We start from the raw sequence: 21,893 nt of genomic DNA, 5'->3' as shown, positions 1-21,893 counted from the left end.
GTTTTAGAGACTCTTAATTCCATTATGATGCTCTGTAAAGTATCGGCTTTTATTTTAGCAGGCATGTAACTTCGCTATACTCAAATTTTTAATTACTACCTTCAACAAATACCACATGTTCTAACTTGCGGTGTTTTAATTATTTTTCAGAAACTGTATAATTTGTATATATTTTCCCTTTTTTCACCAGTTTGTTTAATATAAAGTCTTAATTTCTAGGTGGAAGGACCATTTTAATTTTGGTTTTGTTAATATCTTGATCTATTCCATTTTGATCAGAGAGTGTTGTTATATCTACTTTATGGTAATTATTGATGTTTTGACTTGATATATGATTCACTTTGGGCAATATTCCCTGATTCTTAAGGTATATTCTCTGTTGTCAGTGTGTGGTGTTATACACAGTTACACATGTGTGTATGTGTGTATATATGCAAACACGTGTGTGTGTGTGTACACACACAGTTTACCCTCATTATTAATGGATTTCATATTTGTGATTTTTTGTACTTGCTGAAATGTATCTATAATGCCAAAGTTGATTCCTGGGGTGCTTTTGTTGCCATTTGCAGATATGTGCCTGTGCAGGTGATGAAAAATTTGAGTCCCCTGACATGAATTCCCAGCTGAGGTTGAACAAGTTGACATTCTGCCTTTTGTTGCAGCTCTCATACTGTAAATGTTCTTTTCCGTTTTTCACATTTTATGCTTTTTGTTGGCTTTAGGATTGTTTAAAATGGCTCCACAGGCAGACTTCTGAAGGATTCCTTAGTCTGGTCTCAGCTCTTCTCTTCAGCTTCAAATTCTTCTCACCTCCTGCCTTATATTTTCAGATAAAGCAATACCCATCTGCTTATAGTTTTGGAACATATCCATCTTATTCAAAACTTTGCGCTTATTGCCATGCTTCTTATGCTTTTGACCAGGTTAATCCTTAACTTTGTTAAAGCTTTTAGAGACTCTGTGCAAACTACTTTGAAAGTCTCACTTTCAGAAAGCCATCTCGCTGCCTGCCCAGTTGTCCCTTCTGGCCCCTTTCCCCTACCTCACTGCAGTACCCAGGAACACCTCGTATCAAGGACTTACCTCATTATCATTGACTATTTATGAGTCTGCCTCCCTGAGAAAACCTTAACAACATGAGCCTTATTTATCTTTATGGTGTCATGACCTTAAACAGTGCTAGGTATGTAATGAGACTTTGTTAAATGATTGAATCAAAGTATTGACTAATTAAGAAATGTTTCCAATCAAGCAAAAAAAAAAAAAATAAGGAAAATATAAAGGCAGTGTTTGATTTTGGGGAAAATTGAACCTGGGAAATGGCTATCCAGAATAACTTTTCCTGGGTTGATATGATACCTGAAAACCTTTTCATTAGGAAAGCTGTACTTCACTACTTCAGAAGTTAGAAATCCATTCAAATTTTTTATGTATTTCTGCATGGCTTGGTTCTAATTTATTTAGTCGAGTCCAGATTTAGATATTTTGTTAACCATTGTTGGTTTCATAGAGATGACCATAATTCAGTGTTCTTGGAATCTAGCACCCTAGCAGCTTTTCAAGCCCCCTCAGTGTGTATTTTAGAAAATAGATGTCCATAACATTAAAACAAGCAATAAAGATTTTTTTTTTCTCCCTAGATGAGTTTTGGTCAAAAATCTCAGTTTTTCTCATAGTATTACATAAATGTCATTAAAACCCAAGCCAGGCATTATGGCTTATACCGGAACTTTACTTTTAATTTTTATTATTTATTTTTATTTTGGCCACACCTGGGGCATGCGAAGTTCCTGGGCCAGGGATTGGACACACACCACAGCAGTTACTCAAGCCACAGTAGTGACAATGCTGGATTCTTAACCTGCTGAGCTACTGGGGATCTTTTGAAATGTCTGTTTAGATCTATCCATTTTTTGATTGGGTTGTTTGGGGTTATTTTGATATTAAGCATATGAGCTGTTTATTTGGAAATTAATCCTTTTTTTGTATTTTCTCCCATTCTATAGCTTGTCCTTCATTTTATTTATGGTTTCCTTTGCTGTGCAAAGGTTTTTAAATTTGATTAGGTACTATTTGTTTATTTTTGTTTTTATTTCCATTACTATTAGGAGACAGATCCAAAAAGATATTACTGCACTTTGTGTCAGAATGTTTTCCTCTAAGAGTTTTGCAGTCTCTGGTCTTACATATAGGTCTTTAATCCATTTTGAATTATTTTTGTGTATGGTGTTAGAGAGTGTTCTAATTTCTTTCTTTTTACAAGTGCCTGTTCAGTTTCCCCAGCACCACTTATGAAGAGACTTGTCTTTTCCTCATTGCATATTCTTGCCTCCTTTGTTGTAGATTAATTGACATAGAGCATGGGTTTGTTTCTGGGCTTTAAATCCTGTTCCATTGATCATATTTCTGTTATCATGCCAGTACCATACTGTTTTAATGACTGTAGTTTGTAATATAGACTGAAGTCATGGAATCAGATTCCTCCAGCTCTCTTTTTCTTTCTCAAGATCCCTTTGGCTATTCTAGGTCTCTGTGTCTATATACAGATTAAAAAAAAATTTAAGTGGCCATCATTAATAAATTTTTATGCAAGAAAAAGTCTACTTTTTTCAGAAGATTTGGCAGTTGCACTGGATTATCTCCTCTGCTCCGTTTACCCAACCAGAATATCACAAAAGAGGAATCGGCCTAAAACTATTCTGACATATCAGGTATTTTTACTGTGCTGTTTTAATTCTACATAGGATCATGAATCAGACCTCCTAGTTTCTACTGCATTTTCTCTAGTTGGCTTTCTCTACTCTTTATGTTGTGAATCTTAATAGTTGAAAATTAATTGGTATCTTTAAAAGTGATATGTTTAGTAATTAGTTGATAAAAGATTGCCTTTTTAATCTCACTACACCACATTTTAAAAATTAACTCAAACTGTTTTCTTTTTCCTTCTTTATAACACTTTGAAAAGAATTTAGCATTTCATTGTGCTTCTTGCAGTTTTTTGTTTTTGTTTTTGTTTTTTTCCCACAAGGAAGCAGAAGGCTGTGTAGGTGCCTTGTAAAAGGCTGTCTTTGTGACATCCCTAACAAGAACTTAAAACAAACCCTGCTAAGAAAAATTTCTGAGTTCCAGCTTTGAAATAACCTAAAAAGAAAAATAAACAAGAAAGAAAATGTAACCAGTTGCCTATATTTGCCAGTGAGCTTCCTTCCTTGGTTAGAGGATCAGAGTTCTTTTCTTTTGTATTAATGTTACCTACTTTTTTTTTTTTCCAATAAAAAATGAAAGCTAGCTTGGGGGGAGCGAATATAGCATTAGTCTTTGTATAGGTTGAGTAGAGTTTAGTTTCTGTTCTTTTTCCTTGTCATCTCAGCATATCTTTTTGGAAACAGCCAAACACTTTACACTGGAGGTAAAGTGTTGCACAGTGGAAAGATGATGTTCAGGGGGAAGGTCACTGCATTGCCATAGTAAGTAGAACTAAAATAATTTTTCAGTCATAATTCAAAGGGACTGATGCCCCTTGAGACAATATACTGAATAAAGAGGAATATCCTGTGTCCATTGGGCATAGAGTCCACCTTGGCATTGATAATTGGAGACAGAATCATCAAATCATAACCCCTCTCTTAGAGTGGAACCAAGTAAAGGCCAGGCTTTAAATGGAGTCCTTGTCAAAATCTGCTATATTGGGTCTGCCAGGTCCACAAATCTTTGGTTATCATTTACCAGTTCCCAGTAATAACTGGAATTGATATGTTTGGAAGTTGGAGTCACTTTCACGTTGGGTCCTTGGCCAGTATGAGATAAAAGCAGTCATGGTGGGAAAGGCCACATGATGACCTTGACACTGCTCCCACCCTAGCTAATAAAATAATCAAATTCAGTATTGCACAGTTAGGAGGGTTGTGGAGATGAGAGCTACTTTTTAAGATCTAAAGGACAAGGAGTTCCCGTCGTGGCGCAGTGGTTAACGAATCTGACTAGGAACCATGAGGTTTCGGGTTCGGTCCCTGCCCTTGCTCAGTGGGTTAAGGATCCGGCGTTGCCGTGAGCTGTGGTGTAGGTTGCAGATGTGGCTCGGATCCCGCGTTGCTGTGGCTCTGGCGTAGGCCGGTGGCTACAGCTCCGATTCAACCCCTAGCCTGGGAACCTCCATATGCCGTGGGAGCGGCCCAAGAAATAGCAACAACAACAACAACAACAACAACAAAGACAAAAGACAAAAAAAAGATCTAAAGGACAAGACATACAGATGGCCAAAAAACACATGAAAAGATGCTCAGCCTCACTAATTATTAGAGAAATGCAAATCAAAATCACTATGAGATACCAGCCAGAATGGCCATCACCAAAAAGTCTACAAACAGTAATTGCTGGAGAGGGTATGGAGAAAAGGGTTACACTTTTGGTGGGAATGTAAATTGGTTCAACCACTATAGAAAATAGTATGGCTGTTCCTCAAAAAACTAAAAATAGAACTACCATGTGATCCAGCAATCCCACTCCTGGGCATCTATCCAGAGAAAACCATAATTTGAAAAGATACATACAGCCCCAATGTTCATTGCAGCACTACTTGCACTAGCCAAGGCATGGAAACAACATAAATGTCCATCCACAGAAGAATGGATAAAGAGAATGTGGTACATATATGCAGTGGAATATTACTCAGCCATAAAAAGAATGAAATAATGGCTTTTGCAGCAACCTGGATGGACCTAGAAACTATCCTACTAAGTGAAGTTAGACAGTGAAAGACAAACACCCTATGATATCACTTATATATGAAATCTTAAAAGATGCAAATGAATTTTTTGCAGAACAGACAGACTCACAGGCTTTGAAAAACTTATGGTGGAGTGGGGACCTGCTATAAAGCACAGAGAACGTTACCCAGTATTTTGTGATAATCTATGTGGGAAGAGAATCTGAAAGAGAATGACTGAATCACTTTGTTATACAGTGGAAATTATCACAATCTTGTAAATGAACTGTACTTCAATAAAACTTTTTAAAAATTTTAAAAGATCTAAAGGATGCAGAAGTGGTGGACCCATGAGTCTCCAATTTGACCCTGCAGAGAATAGATGGGTTTTAAGAATGACTGTTGACTACTACAGCTTCACTAAGTAGTGATCCTGATCATGGCTGCCATGCCAGTGTGGTATCCTCATTGAGGCAGTTAGTTATTATAGCTTACAATGACATGGTTATAGCTTAATGTACATGGTCTGCAGTCATTGGCTGGACAGATACATTCTTTCCTATCTCAGTCATGAGGAACAAAAAAGAATCAGAGACAGTATTCATTTACATGGAAGGAAAAACAACTTGTAATTTTATTCCAGGAAGTGCTTAACTTTCTCACTCTCTGCCTTAATGTGGTCCAAATAGATCTAGACCATCTGGACATTCCCTAGAACATCATATTGATCCATTACATCAAGGACATTCTGCTGATGAGACAAGATAAACTGGCAGTGGCTAGCATGCTCGAGGCCTTGGTAAAACACATACATGATAATACTTAAAGCAAAATTCTTGCACCTACCTCTTAAGTTTCTAGGAGTCCAGTGGTCAGAAATATATGACATTCCCCTCCAAAGTAAATGAGAAAATGTTATATTGTGCATTTTGACTACAAAGAAGAAATCACAATGCTTAATCGGTCTGCTTGGATTCCAGAGGCACCACATTCCACTCTAAGAATAACTTCCACCCATACAGTGAGTGGTAGGAAAGACTGCCAGTTTCAGGTGGGGCTTGGAGCTGCTGACCTCTGTGACAAATGGAGCCTTTGGTGTAATAATTAGCTCAGCCACTTGGGCTGTATGTTTTCGTAGACCTTACAGTGTTGAAGATGTCAGTAGTAGAAAAAGATTCAATGTGGAGTTTCTCCCAGTTGAAGAATCACAAACAGGCCCCTGGAGGTTTGGGAGTAAAGTCTGGCCATCTGCAGTAGAGAATTAATTGCCTTTTTTTTTTTTTGTCTTTTTGCCATTTCTTGGGCTGCTCCCGCAGCATATGGATGTTCCCAGGCTAGGGGTCTAATTGGAGCTGTAGCTGCCAGCCTATGCCAGAGCCACAGCAACTCGGGATCCGAGCCACGTCTGCGACCTACACCACAGCTCACGGCAACGCCGGATCCTTAACTCACTGAGCAAGGGCAGGGATTGAACCTGCAACTTCATGGTTCCTAGTCGGATTCGTTAACCACTGCACCGTGACGGGAACTCCTTAATTGCCTTTTGAAGAGTAGCTGTTGACATGCTACTAGTCCTCAGTAGAGCTGGAACAGTTGAAGGTGGGACCCCAAATAACCTACATCTTAAAGTGGCCATCATGATCCGGGTCCTGTGGGTCATATAGGTTATAAAGTCAGGTGGGTTCAGCAGTAGTCCATTGTAGGTTGGAAATAATACATCTGAACCAAACATGAGTGGAACCAAAAGATACAAGCAGAATGAATGAGCAGGTAATACCCCCTCTCTCCCCCATGTTATCCATTATATTTGCACAATCTCTCACTCTCCAATTCACACCTGTGATCATGGGGGAGGGTCTTGTGACCAGCTGAAGAAAGGAAAAAATGTCTCAGCTTGGTTTATAGACTGGTTGGCTTGGTTTACAGATGTAAGCTGGCTGTGGGCAGCAGCTGAATTACTGTTCCATTTAGGGTTGTCTTATAAACTGTGGTGGAGGAAAATATTCCCAGTGAACAGAGTTTTGGGTGGTTACATAGGCTATCCTCTTAGTGTAGAAGGAAGATAGCACTTTATGAGGACTGATGACAGTGACAATCTGCCCAGAGATGGAAGTAAAAAGATTGGAAAATTGGCGACAAGATCTAAGATGGAGACAAGTGGATGGCTAGATGGGAGTGGCCATCAAGTGTAGAGATATTTCCTACATTAACGATGCCCCAAACAGAACCCACCATGAGAGAGACTCTCAACAACTAAGCAATCAAAATGGCTTGGCCATTTGATGTTAGCTAGCTCTATCACTGACCACCCTAAGGCTAGCATGATGGGCACATAGATGACCTGGCCATATTAGCAGTGATGAAGGCCATGACATGTGAGCTGCATAGCAGAATTCCTACCTACCAGGTCAGATCTGCTTTCTCTGAATGTCCAACCATCCAATGATAGAGAACAACACTGAGCCTCTGGTGTGGCATAACTCCTCTTTCACAGGTGCTGCTTTCCGATGATCCTTTGTACTTCCAACTCTGTCCCAGGGTCTCCTTCCCAGAAAACACCACCTGTGATGAAACATATTTTCCAAAAAGACATTATCCAAAAATATACCATGCTCCTCAAAGCATTATTTCACCCCCATACACTCCTTTCTCCCTAACAGTTGGTCTTGCCTCTAATTTCACAAAGGATCAAAAGTCCCATCACATTATATCTTCAAAACAACAAATATTATGCATCTTCATCATCTACTTCTCTGCAACTTTGGAAGTAGGGAGGCTCTGATGCTCTTTTTCTTGTTAAATATCAGTGCCTCCCTCTGTGTCTTCTCCTTTATGTTCAGAATGTCTTCTTTAGTAGCATTCCTCATGAGACATGTGAATATGTAAGTCTCACTTTTTTTTAAAAAACAAAACCATACTTCCCTTTACCTGCTCCCTTCTTGTTCCACTTTGCAGCCAAAGTTCTTTAAAATTAGTGTACTCTTGCTATCACTACCTCTTCACCTACGTATATATCTATATCTGTCTGTCTATCTATCTATCTATCTATCTATCTATCTATCTATCTATCTATCTATCTATCTGTATCATCTATCTGTATATCTGAGACATCCCATGACCTGTTATCTGCAAGCTGGAGACCCAGGAAACCTGATGGTGTAGTTCAAAGCTCTGAGATCTGGAGAGCCAATGATGTAGATTCCAGCCTGGGTTGAAGGCCCGAGTACCAGGAGCACTGAGGGTGGGAAAAGATGAGTGGCCCAGCTCAAACAGTCAAGCTGAGAGCATAACCTTTTTCTGCAGGATAGATGATCCCCTTCGGGGAGGATCATCTTTCCTCAGTTTAATTCAAATGCTAATCTCTGCTGTAAACACCCTCATAGACACACAGCTGGAAATATTTAACCAGCTAACTGGGTATCCCTTGGCACAGTCAAGTTGACACATAAAATTAACCATCATAACCGTCAGTTTCCTTTTTGTACATAGTATGGCTTTAGTGTCTTAATGTCTTTGTTTTTTTATTTTTTTATGGGTTTATTTGGCTGTTCCTGGGGCATGCAGAATTTCCCAGGCCAGGGATTGAACCTGCATCACAGCAGTAACAATGCCAAATCCTTAACATGCTGTGCCACAGGAGAACTCCTTAATTTTTTTTTTTTTTCGGCAGAACAAAAGAGTTTTCAAGATAACATTTGATATCAACTCTAATGTGACGAGAGATTTTCTTTATAAATCAAACTGAAATATTTGATAAAACCTAAACAAATTTCTAAGCACTGAGCTTTGTCCGCTGAACTCTGGTGAAGGGAGAAATGCTGAAGTCTAGTAAAGCAGATCCAGACAGACTGGGCGGGCATATAGCCTAGATATTCTTTGTGCATTCCTTCCACAGATATCCTTCCTCTTCCCCATGAATAAAGGAGGTTTCTAGTATTCTCAAGTCCCTATAGTAAGAATGGAGGCATTGTGGAGGGGCGGGCTGGGGCAGCCAAGGAAAGAAGGGTTATGTGAATAGTCTGACCCAGAATATTGACATGTATCCCCTCTTCTTCTGAGCTCTCTCCTCTCCAGATCATTTCCATCCACTGACATTGACCACAAGTACATATTGATCTGAGTACTTGACACTAAGGCACCTATGACCAATTGGCTTAACCTTCTGTAAAACTCCATAGGTCTTTCTGTTTTTAAGATTCAGATGCTCTTTTACATTCAGACCAGCTTCCCAGGTTTTCCTCTTGATGGCCTTAGGGACCTGGTCTCCTTTCCTTTCTTCCTCCTTTTCTCTTAAAAAAAAAAAATTCTTTATTTTTCCCCTTATTATTATAAAGGCAGTAACTGTTCACTGGAGAAAAATCAGAAAGTACAGAGAAGACAACGATTAAATTATTTATAAATCATTTTCATTTCAGTCATACATATTTTCCAAGCTTTCATTATGCATGAGTATCTTATGTTTATGAAAGTGTACAAATGTACATAAGTCTATTGTATTAGTCCATGAGAGAAAAACACACGTGGATGAGCACACACGCACACACACACTGTAAAACTGACCACAGATGTTTTATTTTGTTTTGTTTTATTTTATGGCCACATCCATGGGACATGGAAGTTCCCAGGCCAAGGATTGAATTCCAGCCACATTTGCAGCAACGCTGGGTCCTTTGACCCACCGTGCTCAGGCTGAAGGTGAAACTGAATACAGTTGTTTTATAAACAGCATCTGTTTTTTGCTTTTCAAGAGAATAATTTTAAATTTCATATAATTTTTAACGACTCCCTAGAATTCGGTTATATCACTGTTTGCTTTGTAAAGCCCCTATTCTGGACATTTCGGTTTCCCAGATTTTTTTAACTATAAATTAATGCTACTGTGACAAATATTCTTATATCCAGATCTTTGTGTGTATTGTCAGTTTCAATTCCTGCAAGTAGAATTCTGGATTTAATGATATGTATATGTTTGATATATTTTATTGTATTTACTTCCAGAAGAACTGAACAATTTTAATTTCCTACCTGAAGCTTGAGAATCCTTGCTAATATTGGCTAATTATCATTAAAAACTACAATGGCATTTCTTTTCTTCATTAAAGCACTGCTTACCCACTCTATGTATTGGAGATCAGATTCCCACAATTAGCTACAGAGAGAAGAGAGCCAATCTTTATTGCATACCCATGCCTTGCTGGGTACTGTGCTAAGTTCTGGGAAAGCTTAAATAAATTCAGCCCAGTTCCAGTTACCTCCCCATTTGAATCTAAGTTTGCCGGAGGCAGAGGTGTAGAGAGACCAGTATACATGTCATCACAACAGTGTAATTGTGTGCAGGTGCTATACGAACACTCCGTTGGGAGGTGAGGTCAGCTGTGCTTGAGTTGTAGGTCTGAGTCTTAACTCTGTGTCTGAGTCAAGATAAACCAATATTAGGAGCTAACCAGGCATAAAGACAGGTTTTCAGACAGGGATAACAATCTGTGCCAAGGCAAGGGAGTATGACTCATACAATGGCCTTTTTGGGAACAGCAAGCAGACCAGCATGGCTGGAACAGAGGTGTGTAAGTTGAGGGCACTGCGGTGGGTGAGAAAGAATGCAGGAACTGTGTTAGGAAGAGATTGGCGCTATGCATCTAGAATTCTTTTCTCATGGATGATGGGAAATACTGGAAGGTATTATGTAGAGAATCAGGAGCTTAATCCGCATTTTGGAGAAGTAATTGGATGCAGTGTGAAGGGTCATTTGAAGGGGCTACTGGCCGGAAGCAAGGAGGCTAGGTTAGAGTCTAGCATTGTCCATGCCAGGGACGCCAGCAAGAGCTCACACAGAAGGAGTGTAGATGGAGAGGAGGGGGAATTTAAAAGACAATACCAGGCAATGGCAAAAACATTGGGGCTATTTGGGAGTTTGAGTCTTCCCTGAGTCATCTGCTTGAACAGTGGGGCCATTTTCGCTGTAGAACTCCCTTTGGGAGTTCCTGCTGTGGAGTCGGCAGGGTCTCTGCAGGTCTGGGATACAGGTTCGATCTCTGGCTCGGCACAATGGGTTAGGGATCTGGTGTTACTGCAGCTGTGGTCTAGGTAACAACCTCAGCTGGGATCTGGTCCTCAGTCTGGGAACTCCACATGCCTTGAGACAGCCAAAAAAGTAAAAAAACATTGCACTTCATCGAAAATAAAATAAATGTCCCTTTGGTTCCACATTCTCAATCCTTTGTTTTGTGGGGCCACTCCCACACTGTATGAATACGCTATGCTGCTTTGTCACATACTATAAGAAAAAGCAACTTCTGTGGAGTTTGAAAAAGTTAGAGAAAGGTGAGTAGAAGGAGAAGATGGAGGAGGTAGAAATTGATTAATCAGACTGGAGACAGAGTGGTGAAAGGATGATACGCATGCACAGGTGGCGACATGTTTATTACCTTGAATGTCAGGGTGAAGATGCACCTCTCCAATCTCATCACACTGTATATGTTAACTATGTCAAGCTTTCTGTATAATCAGTTATATCTTGAAAAAGTTGTTTGTTTTTTAAAAACAAGTCATTAAATGTTTGGACAAGGTGAACCAATATTAGTTCATAAAGTCCTGAAATACCAGATTAGGAGCTAACCCTGTATGTATAAAATGGGAAATTTAGGACAATAAAATTTAGAACATGTGGGGACCTTGTGCTGAATGGAGGTACCATCTGAAAATATTAGGAGAGTCAACAAAATTTAAGTCACAAGTGAGAAACCTTCAGATAGAAGCTTAGGTATGGCCGTTACCTCCGTTCCACCTGGCATGACATCTCCACATATGCCTACAGGTGTGAAAAAAAATTGTGGCTTGAATACTTAGGGGCAATATCCTAAAAGACCACAAGGTGGTAATGTCATTTCATAAGTCTGTCTTTTGCTTGGTTGCTTCCTCTGTTTGTATTTATGCCTTTATTTCTCTGTGTTCCAGTTCTTTTCATCTTTCTGCCTTTTTCTGACTTACGTATCCTCCCTTTAAAACTTTTCTCCCTCTTTCATTTCTTATCTCCTTAACTGGTCATCATTAAAAATAATGCAATTTTCCCACTATTCACTGAGTAGAATCTTGTTTTGTCCTTAAAATCTGTGGTAGAAAAATTGAAACCTATATGATAGTACATAGAATGGTACAATGAATCCCTATTGTCCAGCAGCCAAGCTATCAATTCATGGCTAATCTTATTTCACCTGTATCCCCACCCACTTTCCTGCTTCCCAAAATATTTTGAAGCAAGCTCCAGTTCTGTACCAAGTTCATCTGTAAGTATGTCTGTATCCAGCTCTCATACTTGAGCATTCAAACAAAACCATGATGCCAGTATTACTCCAAAAAACGCTAATAATTCCTTATTATTAAAAAAAATTTCAGGAGTTCCCCCTCTAGCTTAGTGGGTTAAAGAACCTGGCATTGCCACAGCTAGGTTGCAGGTGTGGCTCAGACTTAATTCTTGGTCCAAGAATTTCCATAGGCCTTGGGGCATTAAAAAAAAATTAGATATTACAGTTGTGGTGCTATGGGATTAGCAGTGTCTTGGGAGCACTGGGACACAGGTTCAATCCCCAGCCCAGCACACTGGGTTTAGAATCCCCAGTTGCCACTGGAATTTAGCTGCAGTGTAGGTTGCAACTGTGACTTGGATCTAATCCCTGGCCTGGGAAATCCATATGCTGCAGAGTGGCCAAAAAAGAAAAAAAAAAATTGCAGTTGATGTTCATACATTTCCAATGTCCCCCCCCCAGCCAATTTTTTTCCTTCTTCTTCTGCTTTTTAGGGCCACAGCTGAGGCATATGGAAGTTCCCAGGCTAGGGGTAGAGTCTGAGCTGCAGCTCCCGGCCTACACCACAGCCATAGCAACACTGGATCTGAGCCATGTCTGTGACCTATGTCACAGCTCATGGCAACGTAGGATCCTTAACCCACTAAGCAAGGTCAGGAATTGAACCCACATCCTCATGGGTACTAGTCTGGTTTGTTTCCCCTGAGCCACATCATGAAGTCCTTTGTTTGTTTGTTTGTTTGGTTTTTTGCTTTTTTGCTACCCAGCCAATCTTTAAATGTTATTGTATAAATTGTCTGTTGGAATCGGTATCCAAATAAGTCCCCACGTTGTTATGGGTTGCTCTTTCTCTTACTGTTTTTCACTATACAGATTCCTGCTTTCTTTTTCTCTCTCTTTTTCAACTTGGGATTTATTTGTTGAGAGCATAAGGTTGTTTTTCCTATAATTTCCTACAGTCTAGACTTTTGTGATTGCTATCAATTTTTAAAATGGGTAGTGGGGCATTTTGTAATTTTCTACAAAAATTTAAGATAAAGTTAACCACTTGCTTCCTTTGTTCCTGTACTGAGTTTCTGAACTCTGTTGGAGGAAATTACACACCTGTACACACTGTGGCACAAGTAGCCAACCTCAGGTGAACTATCAATACAGATCAGATCATCCTTTTTCCTGTATCTAATGTTTTATTTTCTTCTGTTTCACCTTGACCATGCTCCTTAAACTCTCAGATGAATTCTTTCCATCTCCTGCCCTGTTCTCTGTTAGTTTTCTTTTCTCCATTATCTTTTTTTTTTTCAGTGTGACATTTGTGGGGTTTTTTTTAAGATTTTATTGAAGTATAGTTGATTTACAATGTTGTGTTAATTTCTGCTATGGACACACGGACACATATCCATTTTTTTTCAGATTCTTCTCCCATGTAGGTTGTCACAGAATATTGAGTAGAGTTCTCTGTACTACACAGCAGGTCTCCATTGACCATCCATTTCATATACAATAGTGTGCATATGCCTTTTCTCCGTTGTCTTAGATTGATGACTCTCTTGGTCCTTACATTCTAGTCTCACAATCCTGAAATAATCCCTTGCCTAATTCCTAGCAAGGACTACCTCATGGTTCTGAGCAACTTCTGTCCTGCACAAAGATCCTCTATCTTACTTGATTTTACTCAGATATTGTTAGTGGAACAAGTGATCATCCCCAGGCTCTGCTTTTAATGACTCTTCTCTCTGGTGTTTTCAAAACACTTTACTCTCCCAGTTTTCCTCTTAGCTTTCTCACTGTTTCTTCTTTATTTCTGTTGTTGGCTCTCCAATCATTACTGAACTTGGGTCTGGCTGTTCTCTGCTCAAAAGCCAATACTGGAGAGGCAAGTGTTGGTAGAAAAGGAAAGGATGCTTTACTCAAGAGGCCAGCAAATGGAGAAGGTAGACTCATGTCCCAAAGAACCAACTCCCAACTGCTAATCTGGGAGCAGGAGAGTTTGGAAGGGAATTTCAGGGGTGTGTAGGCAGAGAGAGGGGGCTAGGTACACAACAGCACAGTCAGATCTGACAGTTATCTTAAAACTGGTCATTTGGTGGTCTGATCATTGTCATCTTGATTGTTTTAAGCAAAGTAATCTTCAGTTCCAGGGTTGGTCAGTTCCAGGGTTGGTCTGTTCCACATCTTTCCTAGTTGTGTAAGATGCAGCAGCTCATGTCACGGCTACAGTCTAGTCATCATGTAGCTAACCTCTTCTACCTGGTGGGGGGTTTCAGTATTTGCAAAACAGCTCAAAGGAAATGGCTTAGAATATTATCTATAGCTTGTGAGGTAGAACTAAAATCTTTGGCTTTGCTTAATGTTTGAACTATTTGTATTTTGTCCCATTTGACTATTTCCCTTTGCTTTTTGCATTTTCTCCCTTCTTGGACTAAATTTATTTTTTGGCTAAAGTTTTTCTGCAGACAAGAGGCAAGCAGAGGACATGGGCTGGCAGGGGTCAGGGGTTGGGGAGAGTCTATCCTTGGAAGACCTCATAAGGGTCCTTCTGGGTTATACTATCTCTTAAATTTTGTGGTTGCTCAACATTTCCGTACTTCTCTTCATGTGGAAGTTCCCAGGCCAGGGATTGAACCTGTGCCACTGTTGCAACCTGCACCACAGCTGCAGCAATGCCAAATTCTTAACCCACTGTGCCACTGGAACTTCCTTAGGGTTGTTTCTAACTCTATACTGATGATTCCAAAATCTCTAAAACCCTGGCATTCCACTTCCAAATGTTAAACAGCCTTCAACATATATCAGTCTGAAACTCTGTAGACACTTCAAAGCTGTCTTGTGGATTTTTTTTTTTTTTTGGTCTTTTTAGGGATGAATCTGAGGCATATGGAGTTTCCCAGGCTAGGGGTTGAATCAGGAGCTGTAACTGCCGGCCTACACCACAGTCACAGCAATGCCAGATCTGAGCTGCATCTGCGAGTTACACCACAGCTCATGGAAATGCCAGATCCTTAACCCACTGATTGAGGCCAGGGTTAGAACCTGTACCCTCATGGATCCTTGTCAGGTTGGTATCGGCTGAGCCACAACGGAAACTCCTGTCTTGTGGATTCTTGATCTCTATCACCATCCATTAAGTTTCCTTAGCTAGAAGCTTTAACTCTCTCATCTCTTAAATACAACTAATCCCTAAATTCCTTTGAATTAACTTCACTTATTCTTTTTTTTTTTTTTTTTTTTTTTGCTTTTCAGGGCCTCAGTGGAGGCATATGGAAATTCCCAGGCTAGGGGTTGAATTGAAGCTACAGCTGCTGGCCTACACCACAGCCACAGCAACGTGGGATTGGAGCCACATCTGCGACCTATGCCACGGCTCATGGCAACACTGGATCCTTAACCCACTAAGCGAGGCCAGGGATCAAACCTGCATTCTCATGAATCCTAGTTGAGTTTGCTAACCATTGAGCCATGAAGGGAACTCCCAACTTCACTTATTCTGAATATACTTACGGAGGTTCTGTGGGGCAGTGTCCTGGGCACTGGAGTTTCAGCAGAAATCCATGCTCTCATGGAACTTACAGTCTAGCAGGAGACAGAAAATAAAAAATTAAGCAACTATATGGCATGAAAGATGGCAGTAAGGAAGAGATTTTTCAATGTGTCTTATTCTGGCCTTTCCTTCCCACTGGTCTGGCTCAGTCTTTATTTATGTGATATTGTGACAGGTGCCTTTGCTTCTGGTCTTTCTCTCTACTCCATTATCCATACTTTAACTTGGCTAATTTACCTTTAAAAAAAAACACTCAAGAGTAACGTTAATAATGTTACTCATCCTTTTGCCTAAAAGCAATTGGCTTCGTTACCTGAAAATAACATCCAGACATTTTAGCACTGCATTTAAGGTCTAACCTAAGCTTTCAGTTTCTTGTCATTCTTCTCCTCTTCCTCTCCTCACTGTCCCATGTCCTATGCTGTCACGTCAAGCTTCTTGCCTTTCCTGATACAACCCCTTTCCTAACACTGTTCTTTATTGTCTGTTTTTCCTTGGATATTCTTTAGCAGGTTTATAGCTTGAATTTCACTCTTCTGGGGAAGATTTCTTCAATCCTCTAGGCAGAGTTAGCTGTTGCATTCTCCGTGCTGGATCACCACTCTGTTCTTAACTCTATAATAAATTTTAACATGGTTTTCTTCAAATTTAAGCTCCAGGTGGAGGTGAGGCAGAAATATTGTCTTTAGCATCCACATGACTCATCCATCCATGCAGCTCTAGGACCTACTGAAGAGCTTAACACAATGGTAAATGGGAAGGAAGTCAGTGAGTACCACTCAAGCTCTGCGGCCAGACTGACCAGGTCTGACTCCTGGTTGGGCCACTCACTAGCTGAGTGACTTTGAAAAAGTTGCATTCCCTGTGGCTCAGTCTCCTTATGTATGAATATCCTTATTAAATGGATATTGCTAATTGAACATATCTCATAGAATTGTTATAAAGATTGGTGGAAATAATGCATAAAAATTGCTTCACATAATTCATAGTAACCACATATGCTCAGTAATGCTAGCTATACCAGATGCTTATAAAATGAATGACATTAGCATAAGCTGTGTGATCCCCAGTTAAATGATTATATTGTAAACTAGTAGCCCCGGAGGGAAAAAGAAAAGATTGCTCGCCACTGGTTTAAAGGATTCAAAGGGAACAGTCCCATAAAGTGTCATTAAGGGAATCTGGGAATACTTTGATAGGACACGTGTCGTTTTATACCTCCACCTGGGTCTAACCTGTACCCTTTAGTGGGAACCAAAGTCTCGGTGGTACTTTATTTAGAGTGTTATCAGACCTGTTACGAACGGAGCCAAAGAGTTTGTTTTGAGGAATGAAGGAGGTAGAGGATCTGAGGGAACCATTAATGAGCCCAGCTGCCATTTCACTTGCAAGAAGGAGTAGGTTCACAGCGCACGCCTCTCAGGGAGGAGAGGGAAAATGTCAAGGATTGTACTGGGAAGGTGTCAGAACATTTTGTGTGAATGCGGATATTTGGATGAAATGTCTCTAAGGCCCTGTGATAGAACCATAGGCTGTAAATAGATGAAGAAGAGAGAAGACAGAAGAGAGCTTCTCTGTGGTGGGTATATAGGCTGTATACAACTCAGCACAGGGGTCAGTGGGATAAAAATGTTAGCTAATGCCTTTTTTTTTTTTTTTTCAAAACAGCATCACAAAAAGCTATGACTAATGCACTCTGGATTTGACCTTCATTCTGCAGATGCTACGGTTGCTTCTAGAATGATTAAAGGAAGCTGAGGTAAAGAATTCTGTTTTACAGCATTGAGGAGGTCTGATGTCCTTGTAAAAACTTCTGGTACTAATGCAAAACAGAATTCCTGTGCGCATTCTAAATAATTGGAAGCATTCCATTAGTGTGGAGAGTATCCAGGGTGTGTGTTTTTGTAGGTGGATGAGAAGATGACTTATTCCGTCACATGGGGGAAATGTCTGTCAGCATCTCCCCCAGACCTTAGAGAGCTCCTATTAATCACTTGCATTGATATCACCCATTGGTATTAGGTCTGGAAGGATCTGCAAAAAGCTAATCTTTCAGAGTTTCCTGGGATTTAGAGGGCAACATTCTGAAAACATAGTTTTAATTTTGATAAATGAATTTAGCGAGTAGTTAATCCCTGAAAAGGACCAAGATTTACAAGTCAATCAAGAGATGACGTTGGTGATTTATTATACTTGGGATACTCCAATCACAAGCCCTTTGACACACTGAATGAGAAGTAATCAAATGGAGATAAATTTATGACCAGGATGTGCCCCTTCTCTCTGAAGAGCCATATTCTCTCCCCCCTTCATCAGGAGATGTTTTTCGGCAAACCCAACTGTGCTTTGGTCACTCCTCTCTTTTGACTTTTCTCAACACTTGGTATATTACTTAAAATAACAGAGGATCCATGGGAAGAGTTTCACTCAATCTCACCATCAGGAAGATTTGTTCTTCTCCTGAACAATCTGTCCTGTGGACATGAGGGCTAAATTTTCTGTATCCCTTTAACTTCAAGGACATTTAAGAATGAAATTTTACTGTACCTGGCAAGGGTAGATGAAGATGTGCTATGGATTGCAGTGCACTTCTCCCCTAAATGTTATTCTCATTTGCACTTTGAATTTCCTCTGTTTCAGCTCTTTTATGAAAATCCATGTGTATATATTTGTGGTAGGCTAGAGGAGGAAGGACATATGACTTTTTTTCCTGTATGTAGGCCTTGTTCCTGGCCATGGAATAGATGCAGAATAATTGATTTTCAAATTAAAGCATTTCTGACAGCATGCTGTGTATTTTGAGGACAGTTTCTAGAGTTATTTTTGCCACAGATTTCCCTTTCATTCCACAAATACTTGCTCAAATCAATTGTCCTCTTTATCATTCTTACCACCCCCTAGTGTCATTCTTCTAACATGCGGATCTGACTATTCTATTTTAACATGTTTATATGCTTAAAAACCTTCACTCATTCGTGGGTTCTAGCTGTTGCTAGAATAAAGGGAACATTCCATAATTGGCTTACAAAGTCCTATGTGACTTAGCTTTTTTTCCTTTAGTTTTCTCTCACTCACTGCCACTCTATGATTCAGACATCTGAAATAACTTGTGTTTTCCAACTGTAATTAAGATCCCTGGTCAGTTGAATTTGTATTACTCGAAAGAGAGATTATCCTAGAAGGGCCTGACCTAATCAGGTGAACAAACCCTTAAAAGAAGTTAGATTTGAAACATGAGAGAGGTCCTCCTGCTGGCCTTGAAGAAGTAGGCTGCAGATTGTGGGAGTGCCATGTAGCTAGGACCAGAGGACAGACTCTAGGATCTAAGAATGACCCCCCAGCCAACCCTGAGCAAGAATACTGGGGCCTTAGTCCTATAACCACAAGGAACTGAATTCTGCCAACAATCTGAAAGACATTGGAAAAGTCACAGATGAGGTCACAGCCCTGATCACACTTTGTTCTCTCCCTGGCAACTCTGAGCAGAGGGCCCAGTTAAACTGCGACCTGGCTCTTGACCTGAAACTGTGAAATACTAAATTTGTTTTGGGAGTTCCTGTTGTGGCTCAATGGGTTAAGAACTGGATATAGCGTCTGTGAGGGGATGTGGGTTTAATCCCTGGCCTTGCTCAGTAAGTTAAGGATCTGGTGTTGCTGCAAGCTGCAGTGTGGGTATTAGATGTGGCTTGGATCTAGTGTTGCTGTGGCTGTGTTGTAGGCCTCAGCTACAGCTCCGATTTGACCCCTGGCCTGGGAACTTCCATATGCTGTAGGTATGGCTGTCAAAAAAAAAAAATTGTTTTGCTTCAAGCTTGTGTGTGTGTGTTGATAATTTTTTATGCAGTATTAGAAAACTAAAACTATTACAGAAGGAAAGAGAAAGGATAGAAGGAAGGAGGGAGGGAAGGATATTTTGTCACAATTTTACCTTGCTCTTTTTCCTGGGACAGAAAGACATACTTAGCTGCCATTCATAGATTTTGAGAAGGGTAATAATAAGGAACTTCATGAAGTCCTGTGTGCTTTTTAAGCTTCAAGATTATGCTTCATAAAAGCTTTAGGACATTTACTAAAGTATAGTACAAGGCAATGTCACCTTTGTTGCAGCTTTTTCCCTATAAGGTTGAGGGATACAGAAATGTTAAGATTTCTAAGGCAGTTTGCTTATCTATCTTGATTCACTTTTTAGCAAACTGCATCTGACTTAAAATCTTTAACTTGTATATTATATCAAATATAAGACAGTGTGTATCCAATTCTATAGATATTAATAAAAATAAACATTCACATATACCACCCAGTGCATATATATCACAGCTGCTACACCTGTAGCTTCTTCTGATGGGCTGCTTTCAAACTGTATGTTCACCCCTCCTCTCCATACATTTTTTTAAAGCGTAAATTTTCCCACAGGGGGATTTTTATTGATGATATTAGTTTATTTCCCTCCCTGAAGACCAAAGCAACCAAATGAAGTGAACATAATCTCAAATTTTTATTGCCTTCGTAATAACGGATAAAGCTTAGATCTGGACCTCTCTCTTACTTCTTTCTCTTATCTCTTCCCAGTTTAAAAGGCTTACATTTCTGAAAACCCAGCATTCTCTTAGATCTGCAGTTGGGCTCAACACATTCAAACCTTGGCACAATCTTCTTTGTAGTTTTAGCCTTTTCCCAGAAAATCAGCTTAACCTCATTTCCATAGCCACTCTGAGTCCTGTTGCAGGGTTGCTTTCCCTGGGCATACAGAGGATCATTGCCCTTCTTGTACTGTGTCGTTCTGTGGTGTTGGTGCTGCCACATTTCTCCCAGAAAGTCCAGTGTATTTTAAGAATACTCACCATGTTCGCAAGAGTGCTACTGGCATGCAAAGAAAAATACTCCATAAATTTTGTAAATCTTAATAATGTTTTGCTTATCTTTTTAGTATCCCTAAAAATATAGTTTTATCTTATTTTGGCCTACGCCAGAGCCACAGCAACACGGGATGCGAGCCGCATCTGCGACCTACACCGCAGCTCACAGCAACGCCAGATCCTTAACTCACTGAGCGAGGCCAGGGATTGAACCCTCAACCCCATGGTTCCTCGTCAGATTCGCCAACCACTGAGCCACGATGGGAACTCCCCTATCTTGTTTGTTTTAAATTCTTTTTGCAAATAGTTTTATTACATATCTTTTTTTTGTCTTTTGTCTTTTTTTTTTTTGTTGTTGTTGTTGTTGCTATTTCTTGGGCCGTTCCCGCGGCATATGGAGATTCCCAGGCTAGGGGTCCAATCGGAGCTGTAGCCACCGGCCTACGCCAGAGCCACAGCAACATGGGATCCAAGCCCCATCTGCAACCCACACCACAGCTCACGGCAATGCCAGATCCTTAACCCACTGAGCAAGGGCAGAGACCGAACCCGCAACGTCATGGTTCCTAGTCGGATTCGTTAACCACTGCGCCACGACGGGAACTCCTATTACATATCTTTTTGAGCCTTGATTACTTAAAGATATTTAAAAGATATTCTCTTGATTTTTTTTCCTAAAAGTTTTAAAATGCTGTTGTTAACATTTTAATTAGTTACTATATGCATACCAGTTTTCCTGGTACCATTTATTGAATGATTTATCCTTTCTCCAGTGGTCGGTCATGTCAGTTCTGAAATAAATCAGGTTCCCATAAATGCTTGATTTCTATTATATTCTGTTGATTCATTTTCTTGTTCCCACACCAATATTACACTCTCTTAATTATTATAACTTTTATTCAAAATTTTCCTATGTAGTAAGGCGCCTAGTTCTTCCTTTTCAGGCATGTCTGGGCTATATGTAGCTGTTCTCCAAATGATCTTCCCCCAACGGTTTATTATGAAAAGTTCCAAAAATGAAAAGAAGTTGAGAGAATTTTATAGCAAATACTCATGAACCCACTACTCAGAGTCTATAATTAATGTTTGCTATGTTGCCTTATCACATATTTGTCCATCTCCCTATTCATTAATCTACATTAATAAATAAATATACATAAATGAAAATGAGCTTTTAGGAGTTCCAGCTCTGGCACAGTGGGTTGAAGAGTCCAACTGCAGCAGCTTGGGTTGCTGCAGAGCTGTGGGTTCAATCCCTGGTGCAGTGGGTTGGTTACAAGATCCAACATTGCCGCAGCTATGGCTCAGATTCAATCCCTAGCCCAAGAACTTCCCTGTGCTGAGGTTGCAGCCATAATTTTTTTTTTAAATGAGCTTTTAATGTTCCATAAAACCTTATTGAACTGTGAATAGAATTAAATAAATACATGTTCGTGTAAGTCATGAACATGGTATATCTCTCATTTAAGTCACCTTACATACCTTCCAGT

At 39.9% G+C, this 21,893-nt stretch overlaps 1 pseudogene; it reads right to left on the bottom strand.

The window, feature by feature from the left end:
* Window positions 1-20,089: 20,089 nt before the first annotated feature.
* Window positions 20,090-20,391, bottom strand: LOC125130406 (60S ribosomal protein L36a-like; annotated as a pseudogene).
* Window positions 20,392-21,893: the final 1,502 nt, after the last annotated feature.

The sequence above is a fragment of the Phacochoerus africanus genome, chromosome 7 (genome assembly GCF_016906955.1).
Source record: "Phacochoerus africanus isolate WHEZ1 chromosome 7, ROS_Pafr_v1, whole genome shotgun sequence".
In the NCBI taxonomy this organism is placed as follows: Eukaryota; Metazoa; Chordata; class Mammalia; order Artiodactyla; family Suidae; genus Phacochoerus; species Phacochoerus africanus.
This window is presented reverse-complemented; position numbering and strand designations above follow the sequence as displayed.